The 27,396-nt window shown below is 35.2% G+C and overlaps 1 protein-coding gene across 3 annotated transcripts in view; it reads right to left on the reverse strand.

Annotated features, from left to right (window-relative positions):
• Positions 1-27,396, reverse strand: part of LOC132700028 (probable G-protein coupled receptor CG31760) — a 156,249-nt gene that overhangs the window by 91,072 nt on the left and 37,781 nt on the right. The window contains exons 1-2 of one of the 3 annotated variants that reach the window (XM_060667097.1): positions 13,358-13,471; positions 12,584-12,676 (exon numbers count right to left, since the gene is read on the reverse strand). The gene's annotated coding sequence lies outside the window, so the exon portion shown is untranslated. Of the gene's footprint in view, positions 1-12,583; positions 12,677-13,243; positions 13,472-27,396 lie in introns of those variants that run through there. The other 2 variants (XM_060667099.1, XM_060667098.1) reach the window with 2 other exon arrangements.

Here is a 27,396-nt window from a genome sequence, read left to right on the forward strand (position 1 = left end):
AAACGGCTCGTATATGCTCTTATATAGGTTTTATAAAAAATATCAATTAATTTTGGCACATTTTTGGAATTTCTCTCTGTAGATAAAGGTGTTCAAAATCTTTTTTTAAAGCAACTTCCATAGGCTGCTGTAATAATGTAGAAACCAATATAAAAGCAGGTACAAAGTAAAATGCGAGCCAGTTTTAGTCAAGATCTGAAGAAGCCAACAGGATGATTGACGAAACGTTAGCTAGTTCGAGTCAACGAAAACCGACCCAGGAGGAATCCAGAAGTTTTATAAAAAGTGTTCAAAATCCTCTAATACTAGTGCTGGTGCAACAGAAGGTTTCTTAATCGTATGTGACTGTAGTCCCATTGAAGAAGATTTAATCATCAATTTTTTTCAAATGAATAATAATAATAATAGCTTTATTGCTCAGCAGAAAACAATCCATTTACAGAGCAATGTATAGTAACAAAAGAAAGAGACAGTATGTAATATAATGTAACCTAACCTATTCTAGTGAGTAGTTCGAGCAGGTTGACAAAGGGAGCTTCAAAGAAATTAGAATAACCATAGATCTTGATTCCAGCTCGCGACGGCTAGACATCAAACATATATTTCTCAATACCCTCAGTCACAATTACAATTGGAACATGCTATATTTATTGGCGAATTTTTTAATACGTTTGTTCTTGCCCGAACAGATTTAGTTTACCTTTTTACATATTTTTTTATTTTTTCTGAATTTTATTTATTTACACTTATATTGCAAAATATAACAGATTGCCTTAAACAGAATCACAAATTCTTAAAAATTGTTACTCTTGATTTACGTTGATAAGTGCTATCGTTTAGCTACAAAATGATTTTTTTATTCTCGGCCCTTCTAATTTACAGAAAGGTAATACTGGATATCGCGAAATGCATTTCTGTTACGGAAAAGCAAGTGAAAATGCAGGCCATCATTATTAGCCTGCAGGTGATGTGCACTAAATTTTTCAAAACAGCATGCTACAAATGAAAAAGTCTTTGCAATGACATATTTAATTGATATAAATACATTTAACATTCTCGCAAACAAAAAATTATTAATAATAATCGGGAATTGAACAATATACACTTGGAACACGAAAAAATAGGCCTAACCTATTTCTTTCGTTCTTTATTTTTTGTCGTAGGTCATGGATATCTGTTATAAGTGTCTCATACACTAAAGACTTTAAGTGCCGCCAAAAAAGGAGTTCATCGGATGAGGTCTGGTGAGCGAGACGGTCAAGCTAGAGATCCGTTCCGACCTATCCATCGATGTTCAACTGCCTGATATAAAATTCTTCGTACAGCCAATATAAAATGGGGTGGAGCGCTATCTTGCATTAACCACATGTTTTGTCTCCACTTCAAGGGTACCTCTTCCAGCAAAGGTGGTAGCTCCTCTTCGAATAATTATAAATACATTTTCTCTTTAAGCGATCACTTACAGAAATGAGATCCTATAAGAGTATCTCCTATAATTTCCGGCCATATAAGGGGTGTTTTTTTCCGATGTATAGAACTTTAAGTTGCAACAAAACAACGATGGATTATTCGATTGACATGGATTTTATTTATCCGAAAGATAATCTTGTGGCATTACAATTTAAATATGATTTCTGGCATATGACCGCCATGGCTGGCGCGGATGTAATCCAATCTGGACATCCAATTTTCGATGACTTTTTCCAACATTTGTGGCCGTATATCGGCAATAACACGGCGAATGTTGTCTTCCAAATGGTCAAGCGTTTCTGGCTTATGCACATAGACCAATGACTTTACATAGCCCTACAGAAAGTAGTTCCAAAACATCAAATTAGGCGGTCACCAAACGTGTCTTTCAATAAATCGATTGTGGCACGAGCTGTGTGACATGTTGCGCCGTCTTGTTGAAACCACATCTCTTGGACATCATGCTTATTCAATTCAGGAATGAAAGAGTTAGTAATCATAGCTCTATACCGATCACCATTGACTGTAACGTTCTGGCCATCATCGTTTTTGAAGAAGTACGGACCAATGATTCCACCAGCCCATAAAGCGCACCAAACAGTCAGTTTTTCTGGATGTAACGGTGTTTCGACAAACACTTGAGGATTAACTTCGCTCCAAATGCGGCAGTTTTGTTTGTTGACGTAGCCATTCAACCAGAAGTGCGCTTTATCGCTAAACAAAATTCGGTTATGAAAATCGGGAACAACGGCAATCTGGTTTTGGGCCCATTCAACGGATCTACGCAAGCGTTGTTCAGGCGTGAGTCTATTCATGATGAATTGCCAAACCAAACTGCGAATAAATCACTTGACAGCTGTTAAATTGGTCGCCATCTTGAACAATAATGGCAACTTAAAGTTCTATACATCGAAAAAAAACACCCATTATTTAAAGAAAGCCGGCGCTGATGTTTTCTTTCAATTTTTGCATGTGGGTTTTCAATGTTCCACTGATACAAATTTCGAAAATTTACTATGGCATCATGACTGAATGCAGCCTCGCCAGCGAACAAAATGATATTTAAGAATTGCGGCTAATTTTGAATATTTCCTAAAATTTGATTGCATAAAATTACTCTCAATGACTCATCACCTTCATATAATGCTTGAACCCTTTGAACATGAAAGGGACGAAGGTCATTTTCACGCAAAACTTCCCAAACTGTAGGGCAAGCAATTGTTTCCTGAGCAGGAAGTTTTCTCGTACTCGTTGACGTGTCAGCCTCCACAATTTGAAATATTATTTCTTCTCTTGCAGGTTTGAATGATCCTCTTTCACCAAGTCTTCTGTGTATGTTGATGAATATCTTAGCAAATGGAACGTTTTTATTGGGATAAGCCTGGATATAAAGCCGTCGTGCTTGCTCCTCCGCAGCAAAAATGCATATCGGTATACTTAGTATTTGAATATTCCTGATGCGCTATCACAGTAGCAGTTGGATATTAAGCTCTTTTAATAGAAACTAATTTTTAACGAATTGTGACAATGACTTTTTAAACCATAACACTTATCGATTTAAGATAAGGGTAACACTTTTTGAGAATTTGTGATTCTGCTTAAGGCAATCTGTTCTAAAGACAATCAATCTAAATAAATGACATACAGGGAAAATAAAAAAAAATGTTCTTGGTAAAGTGCCCTCTACTGACTAGTTTCTGAAACACTTTTATTTTTTAACGATGACCTTTACTAAATCAGGGCTGTGTGTAAAATTCTGGCTTATTCCGTTTAAAAAAAAAAATAAAAAAAAATAATGTTGACGAGCTATAACTCGGAAAATATTACGATTCCGATTTTTTGGTACGTGACTTACTAGCATTATTTTACCACTTTGAATCGTTCCTCCGAGTTTGCGAACTCAATTTCCGAACACCCTGATAATTCCACAGCACTTGGCAAGTGATGGGATAGTTAGGATCAGCTTTTTTCGATTGTTCTCGTAAGTAAATTTCTCAAATAAAAGGAGACACAAAAAAAATAAAAAGCAATGTGAAATGAAGACCTCAAGGTGAGGAAATGTCAATACATAACGTTCGTTTGTTGAATTCCGATTAGGATCTTGCTTACTTTTCGTAATCAAACACACCAAATCAGAATTCGACAAGACAGAATGGTAGAAATCAACTTTCATATAGTGTGACGCACATCGCACATTCTAAAAGGGTTAAGACCGATAAGACCAGAGAAAATCTAAATTAGAAATTTACGTATCTGGGTGCAGATTTAAAGAGCGATAGAAATTTAAAAAGGAAAGTACCTACAAGCACCAGCAATGATTAAAGCTTCTCGCGCAGAGTAGAAATGAAAACAATAAAATTCATGTAAACAAAATCAATATGCAATAGAAAAGACCTTAGAGAACGAAATAGAAAACAAGATGTGAATAAAATGGGTTAGAATATGAAAATTCTGGAATAAACTCATAAACAAAATGGCAAATAAATATACCATTTGGAAGAGGATTCAGATGAAGACCGCCGATGAGGTGCAGAGAATGCTGGATACCCTAATGATGGTCTACTTTATAAAGATAAACAGACGATAGCATACCATATTTGGTACCTTATTGAAAGTAGAAAAAGAAGAAGGAATTCCACAACCACACGCAATATATCCCGAAAAATTTATTCCTCACATTTTTCCATTCAAATAATACTTGAAATTTATTCAATTACCAATTAAATTAGTCGTCAACGGTATTTTACGGACACCTTTATGAAGTTGTAAAGACCCGTATAAAAATGTATTAACTCTGCGCGCCACCAGTGGGCGATTAAATCCGAGTCGTAAAACCCCGTAGTTGTCAGAAATACGGCTCGTATTCGAAATTAGTCGAGGATCTCAAAATTCAGTAGTTTGTTATTGGAAGTTTTCGTTCTTCTTAAGATAGCCAACAACGTAATAAATATTGACGCGTTTCCAAGAAAAAGTTTCGGGAAAAATTCGTATCAATCTTCCATACCGAGTTAGTCCGCCCGGAAACTTTCTCGAACTTTCCCCGTGGCTGTTGCGTTTTCTGATGTTTTATTGTTTGCTCTATCTGCCGCCGGGAACTTTCCTAAAGTATACTTTTAGAGTCGCTTTTGGTCTTTAAAATAATTGAGGTATAATTTTAGAATAATATTATGTCTTTCCCACATCCTTTACTTCCAGAAAATAACTTTGAATTGGGAAAGAAATATTCAGGCAAAGCGGGTCGCATAAGTAAAGTTTTCTTTACGATGTTATGTTAGCTTTGATTACTTGATTGCATTTTTGTCCCAATCGTTTTAAGAATTTTCTGTATATCTTCAGAACTAGCTACAAATAATTTTATTTTTGTTATTTCCATCATTATCGAAGAATTTCTCAGTATGAAATTGGAAATCGTCTCATTCCACCATAATTAAAATAATTTACAGCGCAAGTAATAGAGCTCTCAATAAATAATACTCACTTTAAGAAACACTTTAACTTTATCTACTCTCAAACATACCGAATTGTAGAATTGGGAACACTAGTGGCACTTAGAGGGATCCCGCCAAGTCATACCAAAGAGAACTCCCAATCAAAGTTTTAAGTATTTTACAGTACCTTATACACAGACCTTAGCAGGACCGTGGTAAAACCCATCTCAACAGATGTTTATTCTGCATTAAGTAGGTCTTGCCTGAGATGGACCGTAGAAACTTGAAATTTTTATTTGAAAAGTAAATATATCGTTTTAAATTTGAGTAAGCATTGATGCTGCGAGGTATTTTCGAATAAGTAGAACATCAGGTGATATGTATCGTTCTTAAGAGTTTAAATTGCAATATGTTCGTATATATTACGGAGATATTTGACTGTGATCCTTCCAGTACGTACTTATGTACCCGATTCTCGAGCTTTGAGAGGCTGTTTTCACTGGATAGCTTCTAAGTACCTGTACTCTATTTATCTTACAGGTAAGTTTGAAAATAATCATTTTTGTCTTGTGTGCCTGTCGATTAACAACATTCTTCTTCTCGTATTTTGGTTTCTTCTACATAGTTCTTCGATTTGTAAACCACAACAAAACGGATATGAAATCTTGAGATTACCTCCGTATCGTTGTTCATTTAACCCGATTGAGATGATTTGGTGATTTAGTGATAGTACTATAAACGTAATTCGGCAAAAGGTAGCTAAAATTTCAATGCAAAGCTGCTCTAACTGTGAAAAATGAATAATAAAGGAAGAAAATATTTATAATATGTTTGGAACTAGTTTGTTTTTAAACCAACAATCCAGAGAATAATCTTTAATATTTTTCGCAGACAGAGAAAGTCCATTTGAAATCCAACCATCTTTAGAGCCAGCATGCAAAATAGTTATTCTTTTAACTCTTTTTGATGGCGCGTTTGTTTTACACTTATCAGTTGAGTCAACCCAATAGTTTTCCTGGTATCATAAGTGTCGAACCAGGTTTCATCCAATTAAATAATTGGCCTTTCTTGTACTCTGTAAATCCTACTTTTTTTAGATATTCCAGTCGCCATTTCCGAATTCTAAAAGATTCCATTAAAACTTGCCTTTAGTAAATTTTTTTTAAACCTAAAACCCATGTGTTGAATACACTTCCATAAGGTAGTTCTGCCACATTTAACACCCGTTTCATCTTTTACAAGCCTCCTAATTAAGATATCTAATGTAGGCACGCTTCGTTCCTCGTAAATTTTACGCCGTATTATATCTTGATCACTTTCATCTACACTCGAGAAAATGTCAGCATCGCTTCTTTTTTTCCTCGCTGAAATAGGATTATTCACAAAGTTCCATACAGTTAATGTTGGAATTTTCGTCAATGTGGCCGTTTCTTCTAAAGATGCTTGCTTGTTGATACCACGTTCAATGAGAGTCAAATAAACATTGTTTATAACTTTCTTAGTCTCAATAGAATAGTGTTTTCTATATTTGGGCAGGATCATCTCCTGAGATACACTAGACTCGCACAAATTTTGCATAATTCGCACACGATTTAACACACGCTGTAATACACACGAAATAAGAATGATTACTAATAAACTTAAACTAAGTAGTATACCAAACCAAAGAATATTAAACACAGGTAGGTATAAAATTATTTTCTATTACGGATCACAATTTTACCTGTATTCAAACTCCGAAATTTTAGGTAATAATCTTGTTGCATTGTATGTTAATGACCACCCTTGGATAATCCGATTCGTTCGTTTGAATCGGATTGGACACCAATTATATTTAGGAACCTTGTTTGCAACTTCTCAAACCAACTTTTTGGCAACTTTATATTCCACTCAAAAGTAATTTAATGAAATAATCGTAGCACCTCTAAAATGCTCTTATAGGAAGAACCACCGATTCAAATTCGGAGCAAAAAGTCATCTCTATGTGGTGTATTTACATAGTCCTACGACAAAGACATAGTAACAGACGTTTTTAATCATTATATGGGACATTTCGCTTACGGCGGTGTTAAGGATCGATTTTGATAAGAAAAAAGTAGGCTGCGCCTTCTGTATCTCAAATCACTCAATAATATTAGCCGTAGTAACTTGCAAAATAATATTATTGTAATTTATGATCAACTGAAAATGTACGCGATGTGATAAATACGCAGCCCTCCTCTCTCTTCTCTTTGAACTACAAAGATTGCATCACTGGATGGTATGGCGACGTCGCAGTTTACAAATTTTGGAGCGTCTCTATTCTTTTGAATATTTTTTAAACAGTTAATTTTCTTATACTAATTTCATAACTAAAAGCACTAGATGCTGAATTTTTTATTCAGTTTACGTAATATTAAAGACGACGGTACCTCTCAATATAGTCAATCATTTATTGGAGAAACCTCCGATTATATAAAATTGATCGTCGACAATCCTATTATACACCATTATCAAAAGTTAAGCTCTTCGTAGTATATTGAAAATACGTGTTCCACTCGACTGTGATTAATTAGTTAGGCTTTGGATTCGGGTTCAGTATAACATGGGTGCGCCGTAAATGTCCCAAAATGTCATGTTATTTCAACGAAGGGAGACCCATTTTCGATAGGAATAGATGCGAAAACAATTTTCGCATTATTACTTTATTATTAACTGTTTAAATTTTTATTCCAATAATTATTTTGGCAACTTATATTTTAATTTCTAAGGTTACATTTATTGACGTAATTTATCTATTATTTGTTAAACAGCAAAAGATTTCTGTGACATTATGTTGTAATTAAAATTGTTGCAAACGAAATTCCTCACACTTATTGAAAAATTTAAAGAAAAGAAATTTATCTAAAAAATTTTAAATTTTGCTAATAATGTGAAATTTTTAAAAATGTAGTTGGCAATTCATTCAATTTGCTGAAAATTGTACATGTTTCTAAGTAAAGAATTTACTCTTAGGGAACAGTATGAAACTGTTTACAATGTAAACCGTCTACACGCCGAACTGGTTTTACATTAACAAAGTATAGTAAAACCAAGGACACAAGTTCCTTAAGAAAAAATAACCCTAAAATATAAAATAAAAATTAATGACCATAAAAGAGGATTCAAGGAAGTAGACAGAATTTAATATTTGAGAGTAATAATTTATATGGGAAATTAACTGAGGATGATCGCTTAAAATTTGTTTCAACGGTTATTACCGATGCTATCATGAACATAGAGATGTAGAACTAAAATATATATCGGATATATGAACTAAGACTGGTTTCTCTAAAATGTAAATATTCCAAGATAAAAGTTTAAAAACAATGTATAAATTTGATCGAAAAATGAATGATCGAAACGAATACAGACAGAACTATATAAAAAATTTTGTGTTACGGGTTTTTGTGATCCGTTACCGTTTAGGTTATTTTTCTTTAGTTCATTTATGTATATTTAGGGTAAAAAAAGCATGGCGGTTTTTGATAGGTAGGAGTTTTTTAAGCAAATCAGAAAACTAGTGTAATTTAATATTATATTTAACATTAATATTTCATTTAAAGTTTCCAGATATATCAAAAATTCAAATTATTTGTTGTTAATGAAACATACTGCGTCTCACACCTCTTTTAGGATGAGTTAGAATTTCCAAATATATTATCATTTTTTATCTAACCAACCATTACTGTGTGTAGTTTCAAACAAAATTATGAATTCCATTCATAAATAATACAACGTTCACAGCTGTCTGTCACTGTTTGAATTTAAATTCAAATTAGCTAACCTTTTTGGGATGACATACGTAGACGCTCGAAATCCTGCGTACGAAATGGGGGGCCATATGCCCGAAGTGAGCTCGAAAATGTTACATTTTATATGACTTGTTTTGAAGCTAAACGATCTTGTTATGTAAAAAAATTGAGAGTCGTATTTCCCAAGTCCCTCTTAGAATGGGGAGAATTTTTCAGATTACTCGATAAAATCTATACATATACATACTTGTACTCCTTTAATAAATATTCCGGTATAAATTCCCAATATTTTTAGGATACGTGGAAGCGGTAAAAATATTTGAGGTAGTGGATATTTTCCGACGTATCGTACCGATAAAGGCAATAAATTTAAAAACAAATTCGAAAGGGATTTGAATTATTGTTCGTAAGAAATCTACGAAGATGAGTTGGTAATTCTTTAAACTATTCTAGTTTTTGTTAACGCTGATTTGCACAGGAACTAATGGAACTAGAACTAGACTAAATCGTCCGCTTTCTATTTTTGAAAAAAACTGAACCAATATAACTAAGAGCTCCACAAGGTTCCTTCAAGACACAGATGAGGTAGCAAAATCTGATTATATAATAATAAAACTAATAATTCTCATTTCATAAATTTCTTAAAACGCGGATTTTACTTTTTTTTTTTAATTTACTACCAGGGTGCTACCGGGTCCACTTAGTTTAATTCAGGGGATAAATAGTATAAAACTAATAACAAACAAATAATCAAATTATTCAATCTTAGTACAGATATACAAATATGTTAACATACGTTAAATAACAGCTCATTCATTTTTTATGAAGATATCTTACAACCTTCAATGCACTCAGCATATTGTCCTGCAATGGCTAATTGACAAAGAGACCCATTACAGAAATTGATATTTCTGCTTCCATGAAGTTGGTGGAACTGAAGAACTATTTGTTCACACAGCCCCGAAGAGTATTTTCACCACTTTGTTGGCCGAAATCGGTCAATTTTTTCAAACATATATGCATTAATAAAAATACAAACATTCTTTTCCTTGGCAGTAGAAAACAGCAAAAAGGACGCAGCGAGTGATATAACTAGACTGACCACAGCCACCGTCAACAAAATCAATAACTCTGCCTGTGTACTGATATGAATTTCATTGGGTCTAAGACCTAGTTCTTAGATAATAGGAGAACTGACCGTCGGATATGACATTTTGGTACGCGCATGACTCTAAACGTTACTACCAGATATTTGTCACATTTATCCATATCGAGAAACCGTTAACGGTGATGTTGATTGTTAAACGGCGTAAGGTTTGAAGTGACGGATGTTCTGGTAGATTGAAAATTCCTTCTCAATAATTTTTGATGTTAGCCTTAAAAGTGGCCATATGCATCACCTTGATGTCCTCGTGTTAAGTTTTTTAACCTTTTGACACTTACGGCGTCTAGAATTTAAGTAACTGCTTGCCAAAACCAATTAAGAGCTTTCAGTGATGGAGATATGGAAACCAAACTTCGATACTCCAAAAGTGGGCCTTGCCAAATGTAAAAAATCAACACGTTCAAGGACATAAACGTAAACAGACAGCGGTACACATTTAAACGTTAAATACCGGGATAGGAATAGATCAAAGGAAGTAGGGCAAATCGATGCGCTTCTCTTTTGTTTACACGCGAGGAGGAGGTGAGTATGACTGCGCGGGAAAACATGTGCACGCATTTGATTTAATTACTCCTGAAGTGACACGGTTCGGTAGGCAAAGTGCTGTTGTTTAGACACCCGGTTTCTTCCCCCACCCCGCCCGCACCACCTTGCTGTTGATTCTACTGGATGTCGTCAATTTGGAACTTAATTAACGTCGTATCTGTGGTAAAAGAGGAGTGCGTCGGAGCTTTTTTTTTGCGAATCGAACTGAAATTTGTGAAGGGAAAGAGTTTAGTCAATTTATCGCATTACACAAGGAACGCGCATAAGCAGCAGCAAGTAATCTCATACAAATTGATCCGACTTTATCAGTGGAATGCCGAATCCGTGGGTAATTATCTCAGCGTTGAACACCGCGCGTCCAAGGGCTTATTGTGGTGGTGAATATCATCAACATCGCAAATACTCGCGTTGAATATTAAATATCTATTACGCAGAATCTGGTCGCAAATGCTAGAAACATAATCCAATATTATCAATTTTCGGAACAGCGTATACCATACGGCCTGAGATTAGATTATTGGGAAGTTATTGATACACGCGCAGTGTAGATTATTAATAATCGTGTTAATTGCATCGATACCACCGGTATTCGATTTTCATTACCCACCAATTTCTCGTATCTGACGCCTTCAACGTCATTTTCTTTGTGTGTTACTTTAAGACGTCAGGTTTGTTACTCATGATCGGGTTTGAGAACTATAGCATGTTTTAGGTAGGACGGTCACTGCATGTGTCGATTTTTAGCCATAAACTAATGGGTTATTAGAAAAGGTGTAGTATGCAAATTTTCTATAACTGAAAGACCGTGAAAGAGATGTCACTTTCTGTTACATTGCGATATAGCCCGTATAGACAGCTAAAACTTTTGTGTTTAAGGTTTTCACCTATTGTACAGGATGTTCACGACATTCCGTGCTATATAAGAAATGTGTTAAGTGTCCTAAATTTGCAGATATCAACTTCAAATTTAGCAGCGAATTAATGGTCCGTATCCGCATTTAAACAGTAGAAATTGGGTGTAATCAAATTTCACCAAGTTTTTTTTTTAATTTTTGATTTTTTTTTGTTATTTTGGTGTCCAAAAAAAATTTTTTTCTCAAAAACTATTAACCCGATCCACAAAATTCTTGAACCAAAAGACGCGGATAATCTGCAACTTTAATTTATTTTTTTAATTATAGACAAAAATATAAAATACCCTAAAAATTGTTCTTTTCCAGAGTAAATTATTTGCCCGAATTTTTAGAATATATGGCTTAATATAGTTTAAACGGTATTATAGACCGCAACAAGGGCTACATTTTTTGTATTTACGGTTTTCGTCTATCACATACGTTGGTCGAGATATTTGAAAAAATCCAAATTTTTCGAAAGCAATTTTGTTGGATAAGTATCTTTCTAAAACACCAAAAATGTTTATTTTATTTAGTCTGCATTGTAAAATTTACAAATGACGAAGTCTAGCTTTAAACAATTTTTTTAATTAAGAAAAGAAACTTACTAGCACAGTACGGAAAACTCAACCTTGCAAATTAAAACTGCATGACAGTCTATACCACACGAAACCCAAACTGTAAATAGGATATAATATCGTTAGTTATAGTGTATTCATGTAACTGAGGCTGAATAACCTTCTCCAGGAGCTTGCTGATTGTTGGAATTAGAGATGTTGGTCTAGGATTCAGGTTGAACAACTTTCAGAAAGTGTTTAGCTTTCACAGTACAAGAATCTACCATATGGGATCTTAAAAATCGCCGGTAAACAAAGCTTTAGCTGTTGCACTGGATCTTAATTGAGAAATAATCTCTTGAATTTCTTCGAATGTTGCCATACGAAGCGACAAAGACAAATGATAACTAACTTTGCAAAAGAATTTCGTAAAGGTTTAAAGTAAGCCAAATCGGCTACCAATCATGTACGTTTAAACGGTCTTTTTCGTTCATTTATTATATTTTTAATATTTTTAAATATCTTTAAAATTTTATCTGTTGATAAAGAAATCTTATCCTCAATGTTATTGGTATAATATATAGAATCCCATTGTACTAATTGAAGATCCACTGAGAATTAAGTTGTTTTCAATTTCTGGATGTAACAAACTGGATATTTTAGCAACGAATTTAAATAAGTATATAGAAAGGACCCTGTACCCGTTCGAACAGTTCTTGTCATAATCATTACATTTAATGTAACTACTCACTATTGTTGAAAACTTAGTTTGGTTGCTGCAGATCAAAAAACTCCACATTAATCCCAGGGGTGTGCCAACATGCGGTCACTCGAGAAACTGATTCTGTAACAAAAAGGTTTTTGTAAGAAGCATAAGTCATAAGTTGCTCTGATATTACTTTAAATTTACAGATACGATCATTAAGTAAGTACGGTAATTTTTAACATTTGTTGATTAATCGTGTTCATTTTTTTCTTCTTCTTAAAATGTACGCAACCACTGATTTTACCACCGCCACTGCCTTGGTGACATTGTAGGCAGTAGCGGTAACAATGAAGAAGCATTAAATCAACACAAGTTTATCAAAATAAATGGAATACAAAATGCGAAAGATATGTATTATTAAACATGTTATATGAATATGGAAATATACTAAGCAGAACATTCGGTCATTATCTCGATTCCATTTTATACACTAATTTCCTTCTACTTCTATGTTTGGTTTCCCAACTAAATTTTTGAGATTCTCTCTTTCTCTTGCTTACTGTCGCTACCAGCAACATTTTCTCTGAAACATCTGTTAAATATCACAATGGGCAGTGATCAGATTTAGCGTAAAAAATGTCACTTATGCAGACCAGAAATCACCATAAAATACAAATCATTTGGATTATATTTCATCCCTGTTACCTATTTAACACTTCAATGTAGGTCTTCCCTTCTGTGTGGGTAGTACCAAAAAAAATTAGACAAAAACAAAGCAGGTAAATAATGAATAAATTACAAGATCAAATCGACACATACAAACTGAATGAAAACTCATCTGTGTCGCGACAAATAAACCGCACAAACAAAAAAGTCGACACCCAATTGCATTTGTGCAATTTCACGATGAATTTACGACTTTTAGTAATTCACGAGGGACCGGGAATAATAGCCGTTGCAAAGCGCTTCTTCAATTGACCGCTGAAATTAAATTGGCCAATTCAATTAAAAAATCGTTCGTGCCAATTCGCCTCTGTCGATTACATTATCTCATCGCAGGTCAGCGTTATTCGTTTAAATAGTTTTAATGCGGCTAAGCTACCACCTTAACGAAACGAAATTGATAGGGTAAAAATTCTAAAAAGTAAATAAATAAGAAGTAAAACAGGTTCATTTTAAGGGATAGTGATGGAGATAGTTCTGGGCGCTAACGAAATTGGCTACTATTTAAAATCTGTATTGTATCTATCTTCCACTACAAGTTCCAAGCAAAGGATATAAGAAAAATAGTTTTTCAGATATTAAATATTGAAAATTTAATTCAATTTATTTCCGAAAGCACTGAAGGATTGATCAGAGAGACATTCAAAATTTGGCAAAACACTCAAATTGATAATATTCAAATTAGTCCTTGTGAAGTACTTGTTACAAGACTTCTGCTTCGGCTTTTGTTGAGTCGAACTGCTAACGTTTCGCCAACCATCATGTTGGCTTCTTCAGAGCTTGACTGAAACTGGCTCGCATTTTACTTTGTATCTGCTTATGTTTGACGGGGGCGGAGGTAAATAAGGGGCATAAACATCGTCTCGGATGGTTAATTCATATTGCGACAAGTAAAGACCAGATTTACCACTTGTCGCCAACAGAAGTCGACGCAGGAGCAATTCAAAAGTTTTGTAAAAAGTATTACAGTAGCCTGTGGAAGTTTTCTTGAAAAAAAAGGGGTAGAGCAAAAACCATTTAACGAAAAAGTATCAAAATTATCTCGGCTTTAAAATGGTCTATTTTAGCCATCTGTAATATAACATAAGATTTCTCAAAAACAGAGAGTTCAAATTCAAGAATGTAATTACGCTCCCTGATTCTAGGAGATTAGAAATAATTTCTAACATTTTTTCTAACATGGCCGCTTTACTTATAATTTGTTTAATTTTATTTATTTATTTTATTTTTCATTAATTGGTCACCAGGTACATTGGGAAGCAGAAATAAAACCAATTCTCATCAGATACCTCTTATCGTCCTTAATTTTCGAACTTCGCTTCGTTCCAATTATTGGTTTCACGAAACTTTGTTTTGCGACTCGGCATCTTTTATGTCTTTAAAGATGGCGATTCGCGTGGAAGGGTGACAACTTTTTAAAATTTTGTTGATTGCGTCGATAATACAACTAATGAAAATTTTTGTTGAGAAATTTATTTATTGTGAAAACTGAGGTTAGATGATCGTACTCTACACACTCGATTTATTTATATATCACACTTCACAATCACACTTCACACAAACATTTTGGTGGAAAATTGCAAAAATTGAGTGTCCTATTAAAAGTCCGAGGAACGAAATAGCTTTTTTTTTCAAATCTTCTTGAAATATTTAAACACCTGCAGTGCTGCCAATTCAACACAATTCAATTCAATTGAAACACATGTGTAGTCGCAAGTTTTCTGGTTTTTCGTAAAATTCTTGTGTTAATAAATATCTTTTTTTGTAAGTAACTCAGCTATTTCAAAGGGCTAACCCCTTTCAAAGACATTTGTTTGAATGAGCAGCCCATGTCTTTGCTAGAAAGTAAAGTAAGTATAAAAAAACAGTTAAAACTCTTTTAAATAATTTATGTGTTAAGCCTTCACAGCTACAGTGACTCACAGCTTAAATGATGCAGTCGCTATAACAAAAATTAACTGGTCTGAATGTCTCTTTGTTTATTTGAAAAAAAAAGCAATTTATTGAAATTAATTTAGTAAAGAGCCTTCTAAAAAAGTGTTAATTATTTTTTGTCTTACTTAGTTAATTAAAAATTATTAAATTATATACAATATTAACGTCAAAGCTTAAATGATGCAAAACAAAATATAACCAAATCAATAGAGAAAAACAACTATATAATTTTAAATACTCCTGCTAATATTTAGTCGGACCTCCCTCATTATCGATAACGGCTTGTAGTCTTCTGGGTACTGATTCAACTAATTTGTGTAGTATACACGGGGGAAATTGTGTTAAATAGTTCAGCAATTTTTACTTTTAATTCATTCTTGTTAGATATTGGGGTACTATTTACTTTGTTTTTAAATGTCAACCGCAAATTTTCAATTACATTTAAGTCTGGCCTGCTAAATCTGGGGTTGGTGTCTTAATTACATTTGGGCAACCATTGTCATGATAGAAACGATAGTTGTTACCCGTATTTAATTGTTGGGCACTAGCAACCAGATGCTGTCTTAATATATCCAAATACACATATAGATTCACATTTCCTTCAATTAAATGCATATTATCTATTTCTGAAGATGACATACAGCCCCATAACATCACTCCACCTCCACCGAGATTTACCGTAGCTTTAAATCGGATCCAAATAAGTTTATTTTGGTCTCATAGGCAAATATTACTGAATTCCAAAAGTTCAAATCTTTATCGATATGCCCTCTAGCGAATGCCAATCTCACGCGTCTATTTGTTCGGCTAATGAAATGCTTATTTCTGTCAGTTCGATCATGTAAATTATTTTTTCGTTGGATTCGCAGAATTGTTTCGGGGTTACACCTTTTTCCAAACTGTTTTTCCACATCGACACTATTTTCGTTGCAGCAGCGCTCAATGATATACTGAACAGTTGACGTACGTTTAGCTACCATTTTGGCTATGTCTTTTTGGCTGTGTCGATTTCTGTGATGAGTAATAATTAAATTTTTCTCAGAAATTGTAGTCCGACGACCCATTTAAAAAAAAACGTGTTTTAAAATGTCAAACTAAACAAAAACAATTGCAGTAATAAATAAAATCCAAAAAAATTTCAAACTGGTAATTCTTTATTGTTAACTAAATACGGCATATGTAAGACAAGTAATTCACACTTCTTTAGAAGTATCTTTAGTAACTTAAATTCAATAAATTGTTTTGTGCATATATACATATAGACCAGTTAATTTTAGTTATAGCATCATTTAAGTATGTGACATCGGTTTTTTAAATAATGCACGGAAAAACAACCGAACAAATGGAAAATGCAAATGAATATTCAAATCCTGATATTTGAAACTTGTTTGGAAATCTTTAAAATCTAACTTTCAGAAACAACTAACAGAAATACAAAAGTTGCTAAATGTTTCTACGGTGAAAACGTGCCTTAACATACATGTTATTTGCTTAGGACTCAAAGCAGCTGTGTTTGTAAATACCAACAAATCGAGTGAAGAACTAACGTCGTAAATTTGAGTTACTGCTAAAGTAAATAGAAAAACATCTCCTTGTGCAATAGATTTATTATTCAAACTCTCCGCATCTGTTGTTAATGAATTTTCAGTGTTTTCACGGAATTTTCTGTTAAACTTTCCAGACCGACAAATGTAAACGAATTTAAGTGATGAAGCGTCCTACGTACGTCGGAATCATCGTTTTACAATGACAAGAATAAGTGATTGATACAATTCAATTAAAGCACATGAAAATTTCCGTTACAGTTATATATATCAAATACGTTTGCCGATAAAAAACATCACATTCTTCGATACTTCGCCATTTTGAACAGGCCCAGAGTTAAGAAAGATTTCCTAAATGAAAACTTTGAAAATTTTACCTGCGTGAAAGGAAATAAACTTTAAATTATTCGAATTATTCGTAGCGAAAACTTTCGTCTTATCTGTCCTATTAATTAACGAAAAGAGAACAGAAGCACCGAACTTAATTTTAATAATTTATCAAGATAATGCAAAGTTTAAAATCGAGGTTAAGTATGATTTTAGCTTCGCAATAAAATCTAATTTAAAATTGAATTTAAAAGTGCCTTTGCATTTCGATACTTTTAGTCCGTAAAGTTTGGGCACATATAAATATATTTGCAGATTGAATCTTTTTAAAAACTAACCAAAATTCAAAATCAGTGCCGATGTTTTGTCCGCTTTCAACGTTAAGCGGTGTACCTAATTGGTTGTAGTTTTTATTTTCTACACAGTGGCGCAATAGTCGCAGAGTACTATATCTCCCTTATTTCTCACCCCTTATGGACTCAAATATCGGTCGCTTAAAAAGAAAACACAGAAGTTGAAGCAAGCCCTGATATTTAAGTAGGGGAATTCAAGAATGGTCATTATGTACATCGTTTTATGAGAGTGGTCTCTAAAAGAAGTTTTACTCTACATAGATTTTGAAAATATGTCCAGGGTGTTTTATAGATGATAAGTCAAATTCTTTCTAAAGCTCACTCTTTGCTTTTAAATCCCAATAAATGTCAGGCCTTATTATTTGCCATCGAAAAGAATTTGAGTATGCTTAGTCTTTACATAAAAAATATCGAATTAGACTTTTGTAATGTAGGAAAAATCTGGGAGTTCGGTGAATTGCTAATCTGCAATTTGAAAAGCGTATTACGAAATCAATTTTCAAATTAAGACCATTGGATAACTCGCTAATTTTCTCCAGTTTCAATTTCTGTGATATCGTTATGACCCTTCTTTAACAACAAAGAATGCACAGAGAATTCCAAAAATTCAGAATTATTGTATAAAATGTATCTATGGCATTAGAAGGGGTAGACCAGTTAGCCACAAATTAAAAGATATAAACTGGCTTACTTTAAAAATCAACCATACCTTTAGAGAAAGATAGAGTTTCGTATTGATGTTCGCAATTTGAACACCATATATAAGAGGGTTATAACACCTCCATTACATAATACACTAATCTTTGTATTCCAACGAGCTTAAAAATCTTTCATAGCAAGTTTCAAGAACCAGTATCTGTGATTGTTGTGATCCGCCTGATAAGATTAAAGAGCTGCCTAAGTTTCACAGGTTGAGTATTACTGGTTAAGGGGAAGACCAACTCTTTTTTATTTTTAAAGCTAGAGATGAAATTCGATAGTTCAGATATAAACAGCCCTTCATACACTGATTTCAGTATTAATTATAAGTTTATTTATTATTATTATTATTATAAAACTGGTGTGGATGTCATCAAACACTTAATTTGAATATTTCTTCCAACTCAGTCTAGTCAGGTGATTACAAATTCTATATAAATATCAAAGGAACTCCTCAAAATTTGATATGCGTTTAAAATAGATAAGAGTCTACATTTCATAAATAAGTCGATACCTAAAAAAGTTCATCTACGCACAATTTCATTTTTTAGTTCACAGAAAATAAAGCAGTAAATTTTGCAGTATTTTGGGTAACTCTACAAATCTAATGCACTGAAAATCTCAAAATAGTAAAAATGTCACATACATTTAAGGCATTTGGCAGATGTGGTATTGCGAAATATACGAGAAAGCAACGTCAATTTCAAATTAAATTTTGTTACTGATTGGGATATTACACAAAGTTCTTAAATAACTTTAATAATAAATAAACTATAATAAATAGACTATCTACTATTTCTTTAGTCAGTACATAGCATTTATTTCCCTCTGGATTTTCAAGAAGTGTTTCATCCACAAAATTAGTAATAATCCTTTCCCCACTCTCTACTCTAAGATGTCAGTTTCCTTAAAAACGGCGAACCACTTCGGGCGTTTCCGGTACTTTCGTCACGTTATGTGATATTTTAACGTTTGTCACTTCTGACTTCTTCTGATCACGACACCGTCACTCAGTGAATATTTTCATGCTGTTTGGCAAAAATGTACGTGAAACTAATGGTCATAAAAAATATATATTATGCTAACAAGCTGACAAACTTTTTCAGTTACTCATTTATTAAATACTCGCTTCGCTGTACTTCGCTCGTGCCAAATCAAATCCGTGTCTAAAATGTACTTTATTAAACTAGTTGTATGATAAATCTAAAATTGCTTGCGTTCCTTTGGCTTAAAATATTCTTACCAGTTTCTTAAAGTTCTTCCAGAGGTATTGCATAGTTTTATATGCGATACCTGCTATAGACTCGAGATTGAAAACTTCTTAATTATAGAATGTACCAGCGTCTATTGAAAATTTCCTTGTTGCGACTCCCCTTTCGCTAAACCGATAATTTGTTACTATTCATTTATTTCCTGTCTAAATTTCCTAATAACACCCCTTTCTGAATAACAGCAGAGACAACTTACTGCACTAAAGATCATAAAAATTACATGAAATTTCATATTTTCGATGACATGAGAGAAATTGTTATGCAATTTGAGAAAACGTTCGCGTTTAAATCACAAAACGCTTCAGAAAAGTGAAAATGACTTGGTAAATGGACGCCCCCCCATTGTAACCCACATGCAGCAGCAAAATTCGTAATTACAGGAAACATCCAAGAGGACCATAGAGTAAATTTTAATCCATGAACCTCAACTCCCGGAGAAGCGTACACGCAAATTCTTTCGCGCCGCCATTTCCGGTCGGGCAATAAATTAGTACGGACGAATCGCGCTATACATCAAAATTTACCATTCGTGTTTGCTTTCCGGAAAACCCTTATCATAATAAATAAGCCGCGTTTCATTAAATAATAAAGGCTAAGCTTTTACTAACCACTTGTTGGCAACATCACACAGGCATGCGGATAAGAGATCTATCAACCTACTCTACCGCCTGTTATTATCAATTCGGTACTTCAATATATCTGTGGTGTTGCGAGTCCTCGATTAAGCGTTCTGAAGTGGAGCTTGATTAATCTGTGATGTATCGATATTTATGCACTCAGTTTAATTTAGTTTTGCTCTAACAAATCGCATGTGCATTTAAGATTGGCCTGTAGTATTCCGTAAGAGGTTTTAAATAAAAATTCGTCAAACTTGAAAAAATATTTTTAATTTTTCGACATATTTAAAACACGAGTTTACCTGTAAAGTTAAATAAACAAAACAATATAGTAAGCTCTCCAACTTCTGCATTTTAAACCTTGTGCAATTTAAAGTTACATTAGTAATTCATAGTCCATCACAGGATAATAGAGGTCAAATTCTTCCTCATGCAACAGACTGTATTGATATTATTAAAGTGTCTACCATTAACCACGTTAACAAGATCGTACATTTTTTCTTCTTCGGAAGCATGACAGTTTCTCGCTGGTTTTCTAAGTAACTTCTATAATGGCTTCGTCGAACAGTAATTTTACATTTTTTATTGTCAATGCCTTCTTTATTTTTGGGACAAATCCTTTCGCTTTGGCCCATGTCAGTTCTGGTAGATTTATTACACAGTGATGTGCTGGTTTTAAAAAATCGTTGTTTGTGTAAATTGCCATAGCCATTAGTTCTTACTTTACTATATTTCAAACCCCAATATCATTGCTACTCAGCCAGTAGATAATCTCTTGTTTTTTGTCAGGACCGTGTTGGTGCTTTGTCTTTGGCTCGTGAATGATACATCGGTATTCATATTCTACTGTGGCCTTCAACATGTAAAACAAATAGTCTTCTTTTTCCCCATGGCACCATTTCATGAAGGCTTGACGTGCACTACTACTAATAATAACATGGATGCATAATCATCGTTAACTTTGAGGGTTACGCTTTTCCCACTTAAAATTAGTGATTATTTCTGGTAACATTAAATATTTATTTAATGTTACAAGAAATAATCACATTATTAAAGGTACTGTTCTGTCTCCATTTACTTTGTATTTCTTTTTCTTTTTTTATCTTACTTTTATTTAACTTTACGAATGATTTTTTTGTTTACGTTGGGTGGTATTCATTCACTTTAGGAAGTGCTTTGGGTTTCGGGATATAGTTTAATTATTATTATTATGTGCGTATATACATGCCTTGACAACTGTATACTCCGTCTTGTTCTCCCTCCTTTATTCCCGGGAAACCTTTCCTTCTTTTATATATACATTTTTTGTTACTCCATTTTTACCTGCCTCCGGCACTTCGCGAGCGGCCGTGCCGGAATCGAGAATTGCGCGTTGCGAGTCGGAAATTTGAACACCTGTTTTGAAAAGCAGTGTGCAACACCCTCAAGAGTCGAACCCTCCGGTAGAACCGTGCAGCGCATTCCCTTCAACCCAGCACATCCTCCACGAGGAAATTTGGGGTAAGTCAGGGCATGATTACGGTCATTTTACTTCGGATTCGGGGAACCAGAGTGATCTTGGAATTACAGATTGGTACCAACAAATTTATACACAAATTTGTTGCGTAACCGAACACAAACTATTGGTCCTTCGAGCCGGATCCTCTGTGAGCCGAATCCTTACTCTTGAGACATTGCATAACCGCTTATTTACTCAAGAATATTTTTCCTTTTATTCATTTTACTTTTCCAAAGCACATCCTAGGTTATTACTTATTTCTTCAATATACTACTATGCCTTCGTATGCCCCCTAGAAAATGGTGTCATAAACTCTCAATATACAAATTGAGAAACGACCGATTCTAAATCAAAAAATACATCTTGATTTCTGCTATTTGCACGTGTATGTAGGTTGTCTTTCTCGTTCCAAAGACGACAAAAAATAATCGCGAACTCGCTCCGGCGAAATCCCTTTTTTTGTCTTACCTGCCGGTCAATACGGTGCCTGCCAAATTCAATAATTTACTTTGAATTCTCAATACAATTATTATTATTTTTTTACGAATCCATAAACATTAGACTTGTTGGAAGCTATCCCAAACGCGACCGTTGAGTGTAGAATACGGGGGCGCTTCCAAAAGTACCTAATAAATTTGGTATTTGTTTCGCTATTTACGAATCATAATCCTACTACTTCTACCATGCCTCCTGCAGGTGAGAAAGAAAGAAAAATTGCGTGCGCTCAAGCCCTGCGTCAAACCGTGCTTAATCAGTTGGACCTGATCGAATCCTCGGCTAATCATGCCCAAACGAACCCTGCCTCCCACTCCAAATTTAAAATTAATTTTAAAAAATTGGATTCATGTAACAAGAATTTTGAAAAACATCACCTTGCGGTAATCTCTCTACTTGCAGACGATTCCGAGGCTCTTGCGGAGGAGCATAACATTCAAACCAATTTCTTAACGAGATGCGTAGAAATCGAGTCCACTTATTTTGATTTATTCGAAACAGAAACGGTTGATTTAACCCAAAGCAGGGAACACAATCAAACTATAATTGTACCAGAACAAGAATATTCTTTGCCCAAACTAAACGTCCCTAGTTTTTCCGGAGACATCGAGGAGTTTCCCTCATTCATTGAAATATATAACTCGATAATACATTCACGGGGATGTTCCGATATTGAAAAGTTTAAATATCTGCGTACTGTCTTAAAGGGGCCGGCTTTAAATTTAATAAAAAATATTAAATTAATTGGTGAGAATTATACTACGGCCTATGACGCGTTAATAAATAGATATGACAATAAACGCTTGCGTACTGTTTCTTATTGGAAAGCTATAGAACATTCTCCGCGCCTTCCGAGTGATGACGTCATTAGCCTCCGTAGGCTCTTAGATACATTTAAAGATAACTTAGACTGTTTACAAAACATGGGTTACGTGACGTCGCAGTGGTGTTTTATTATGGCAAATATTTTACTGGACCGCTTAGATCCAGTCACGCGTAAACTGTTTGAACAAAAGCATTCATCTAATGAAATGCCCACATACGGTGACATTTATAATTTTCTTGAGCAGCACTGCACCGCGTTAGAGTCGCTCGAGTTATCACTAAAACAAAACGTTCCGCCGAAATCCAATCATTGGAACTTTACGCGATCCCCTCGTAAACATACTAACGCCTTTTTTACAAATAAAAGTCAACGACCTTTATCGTTAAAACAGAACACATGTTTTTGGTGCAAGAAAGGTCATTTGATATACAGATGCGATGCCTTTTTGGCTCAACCAGTGCACGAACGCGTTAATTTCATTAAAAATAACAAAGGTTGCACTAATTGCTTGGCAAACTTACATGTCGTGGCCCAATGTTCTTCACAGAAAAGATGCAGACATTGCGGTTACAAGCATCATAGCCTTCTATGTTTAAAAGGCAACCCTTCCCCTCCCCCCGGATCACCAGTTTCGGAATCTCGGAGTTTGCAAGAATCAGACGAACTGACTCTACACAGAAATATCACTGTCGGCATAGCTCTAAATGATCACGATACCCTGCTTTCGACCGCGTTATTACATATTCGTGACGTTCATGGGAATTGGCATCCAATTCGCGCTATTCTAGATTCGGGTGCTCAAACCTCATTTCTTACAAAAAGGTGCGCTACAATGCTGGGTCTTTCTAAATACAATATTTCAATAAGTATTAACGACTTAGAAAGTATGAGTATGTCCGCATACACCGCGGTACATTGCGAAATTGCGCCACTTGCCACCAAATCACACACGTTTCATGTAGAAACTGTTGTAGTCGATCAAATTTGTAACAAAATGCCAAACATGTCGTTTGATCCAAATTCTTTAGAATTTTTAAAAGGACTAAAGCTCGCTGATCCTCAATGGTATACTCAATCCGAAGTACAACTTCTTATTGGTGCTGAAATTTATGGATCTCTTATACAGGACGGTCGTCTTTACTTTGGACCCAATGTCCCTACTTGCTTAAATACAGTTTTCGGTTGGACCTTAATCGGTAAAATGCCTTTGGATGCCGGCCCATACAATTCTAAAACCATATCCGCGTATTTTACTACGGTGTCAAATATCGACCTAAATAATGCCCTACAAAAATTCTGGGAAACCGAGGAAATTCCCAATGTGCTTCAAAAGCCACCTTCAGATATTTATTGCGAAAAATACTATGCAAATACAACTACCCGCGATACGAACGGTAGATATACAGTTTCTTTGCCATTCCGAATCACATCTCCGGATTTTGGAGACACCCGAGCTCTCACCCTTAAGCGGTTTTACTCTTTAGAAAACCGGTTGCTACGTAACAAAGACTTATACCATACCTATTCCGAGATCATGGAGGAATATTTAGCCATGGGCCATATGCGTCCGGTTTCGCGCCCCAGCGATGAACATTTGCACGAATATTTTTATATCGGGCATCACGCGGTTATAAAAGAAGATTCTCGAAGTACTCCCGTACGGATTGTATTCGATGCGTCAAGCCATGCAACCAATAAGCCAAGTCTAAATCAGGTGTTATACGCCGGTCCTAAGTTACAACGCGATTTGGTAACCATTCTGCTTAATTTTCGACTACATAAATATTGTTTCGTCACTGACATTTCAAAAATGTATCGCATGATAAATGTTGAATCAAGTCAAAGGAAATACCAAAGAATCTTATGGCGTTTTAATCCCGAGGATCCAGTGTCCGATTACGAATTACAAACCGTAACTTTTGGGATAAATTGCTCTCCATACTTGGCGATTCGAACGCTGTTACAATTAGCTGATGATTATCACGACCTACCCCTCGCTTCTAAGATTCTAAAAGAGTCGGTTTATATAGATGATTGTGCGGTTTCTTGTCCAGATTTAGAGCAACTTTCGCTTATGAAAAACCAGCTAATAGAACTGCTCCGTCGGGGAGGTTTCGAACTTAAAAAATGGGCTTCCAATGAACCTAAATTACTCGCGGATTTACCAGAAACCCACGTACGGATTCGCGACTTTTCCCTCGATTTGGAGAATGATACTCCGTTAAAAATACTAGGTTTGCGGTGGGATCCGCAAACAGACCTTTTTTTTTACTCTTTTACTTGCACTTCTAAATTATGCACAAAAAGAAATTTACTTAGTACACTTGCTAGATGTTATGATCCACTAGGTATGCTTACCCCGGTCACATTTCTGGCAAAAACTCTAATTCAATACTTGTGGCAATTGAAATTGGATTGGGATGAGCTTGCACCCGCGGACATTATTTTAAAATGGAAAACATTCGTCAGCGAACTTAATTTGTTTTCGGATTTTAAAATACCCTGTTCGATTGACCTTTCCAATTCCATTTTTTGTCAGATTGTGGGCTTCTGCGACGCGTCTGAGCGAGGCATGTGCGCCACTATATTTTTTCGCGTTTCGAACCAAGATGGCACCTACAAATCGTACTTTGTGTGCGCAAAGTCGAAAGTAGCGCCAGTTAAGAGAATTAGCCTTCCAAGATTAGAACTTTGTTCTGCGGTCTTACTTGCCAAATTAATGCATTTTGTACAACGCTCCTTTGCTAACAAGATAATTTTCCAAAACGTCATCGCCTTTACGGATAGTACCGTCGCCCTTTCGTGGATAAAAGGTGCTTCTTTCGGGTGGAAAACTTTCGTGGCCAACCGGGTGACTTATATTCAAGAAAAAATTGCGGCTTGCGACTGGAACCACGTTCCGTCCGAATTCAACGCCGCGGATCCCGGCTCACGTGGTTTACTTCCCTCGGATTTAATACAATGTACGCTTTGGTGGCAGGGACCCGCATTTCTTCGCACTTCGCAAGAATTGTGGGAATTTACTAAAATTAAAATCGAAACCCCTTCCGAAGCTTTCGAAGATTTATACATAATATTCGTTCCAAAACATTTTACGAACCAAAGGTTCTTACTGCTCCTTCATGGCTACTCTTTTTCGAATCACAAAGCGCAACTAACACCTTTGTTAAACATATTCAACAGAGCTATTTTGCTAACGAAATTTCACTCCTCAAAAAAGGTAAACGTCTACCTAAAGTTTTCAGGAAGCTCAATCCGTTCTTAGATCAAAATGATATTTGGCGTGTTGGCGGACGTCTATGTAATTCAGAACTAGATTACGATAAAAAATATCCGATACTCTTACCCAGAAATTCTCGGTTTACAGATTTACTTATTAAGGATTTGCACGAGAAATATATGCATACCGGCGTACAAACCACACTCTTTCTACTTTTCCAAAATTACTGGATATGTGGGGCTAAGAAACTTATACGCAAAATAATTTCGCGTTGTATCACTTGCTGGCGTACGCACCCGACGCCTTTTCAGCCCCTTCTGGGAAACTTGCCAAAATTTCGGGTTTCACAAGCCAAAGCTTTTGAAAACGTGGGTGTTGATCTAACGGGAAGTTTTCCTATTACCATGAATCGCTTACGCGGCGCCAAGAGACTTAAAGCCTACATCGTACTGTTTATTTGCTGCTGCACTAAAGCAGTGCACTTGGAAATTGTCTCCGATTTATCGGCCGATACTTTTTTAGCCGCATTTCGACGTTTCATAGCACGGCGTGGCCGCGTCAGTAACGTTTACTCGGACAACGGCACTAATTTTGTTGCCGCCTCAAAACATCTTAAAGAAATCTATGCTCACGTAGCTATACACGAGTCAATCCGATGGCATTTCAACCCTCCTTCTGCACCCCATATGGGGGGCCTATGGGAAAGTAACATTAAGTCGGCGAAAACACATTTACTGCGTGTTATCGGCGAACAAATTCTTACCTTTGAGGAGCTTTACACTTGCACGACTCAAGTCGAAGCTATCTTGAATTCTAGACCCTTATGTCCCGTTAGCACGGACCCAAGCGATTTGACCGCGTTGACGCCGGGCCATTTTTTATCCTTAGAGCCTCTGTCGGTTATTCCAAATCCCGATACAAGTCAGTTAAAATTGAACTTGTTATCTAGATGGCAACTTTTGCAAAGATTGCATCGCGACTTTTGGCGTCGGTGGCACAAAGACTATCTACATACACTGCAACAACGGGCAAAGTGGAACGACCACAATGCGTCCGTTGACTCCAATACTATGGTCTTAATCAAAGACGAACAGACTTCTCCATTAAAATGGGCACTAGGTCGCATAGTAGAACTGCATCCCGCTGCAGATAATATTGCAAGAGTAGCTACAGTAAGGACGGCAAAGGGTTTGATTAAGCGACCCTTAGTTAAGCTTTGCCCTCTTCCTCTAGCGATCTGATTCAGAAAATAACCTTCCGATCCCTCAGGTATTTTCAGGGAGGGCGGAATGTTCTGTCTCCATTTACTTTGTATTTCTTTTTCTTTTTTTATCTTACTTTTATTTAACT

Source organism: Cylas formicarius, unplaced genomic scaffold (genome assembly GCF_029955315.1).
Source record: "Cylas formicarius isolate icCylForm1 unplaced genomic scaffold, icCylForm1.1 PGA_scaffold_3__17_contigs__length_32017465, whole genome shotgun sequence".
NCBI lineage: Eukaryota > Metazoa > Arthropoda > Insecta > Coleoptera > Brentidae > Cylas > Cylas formicarius.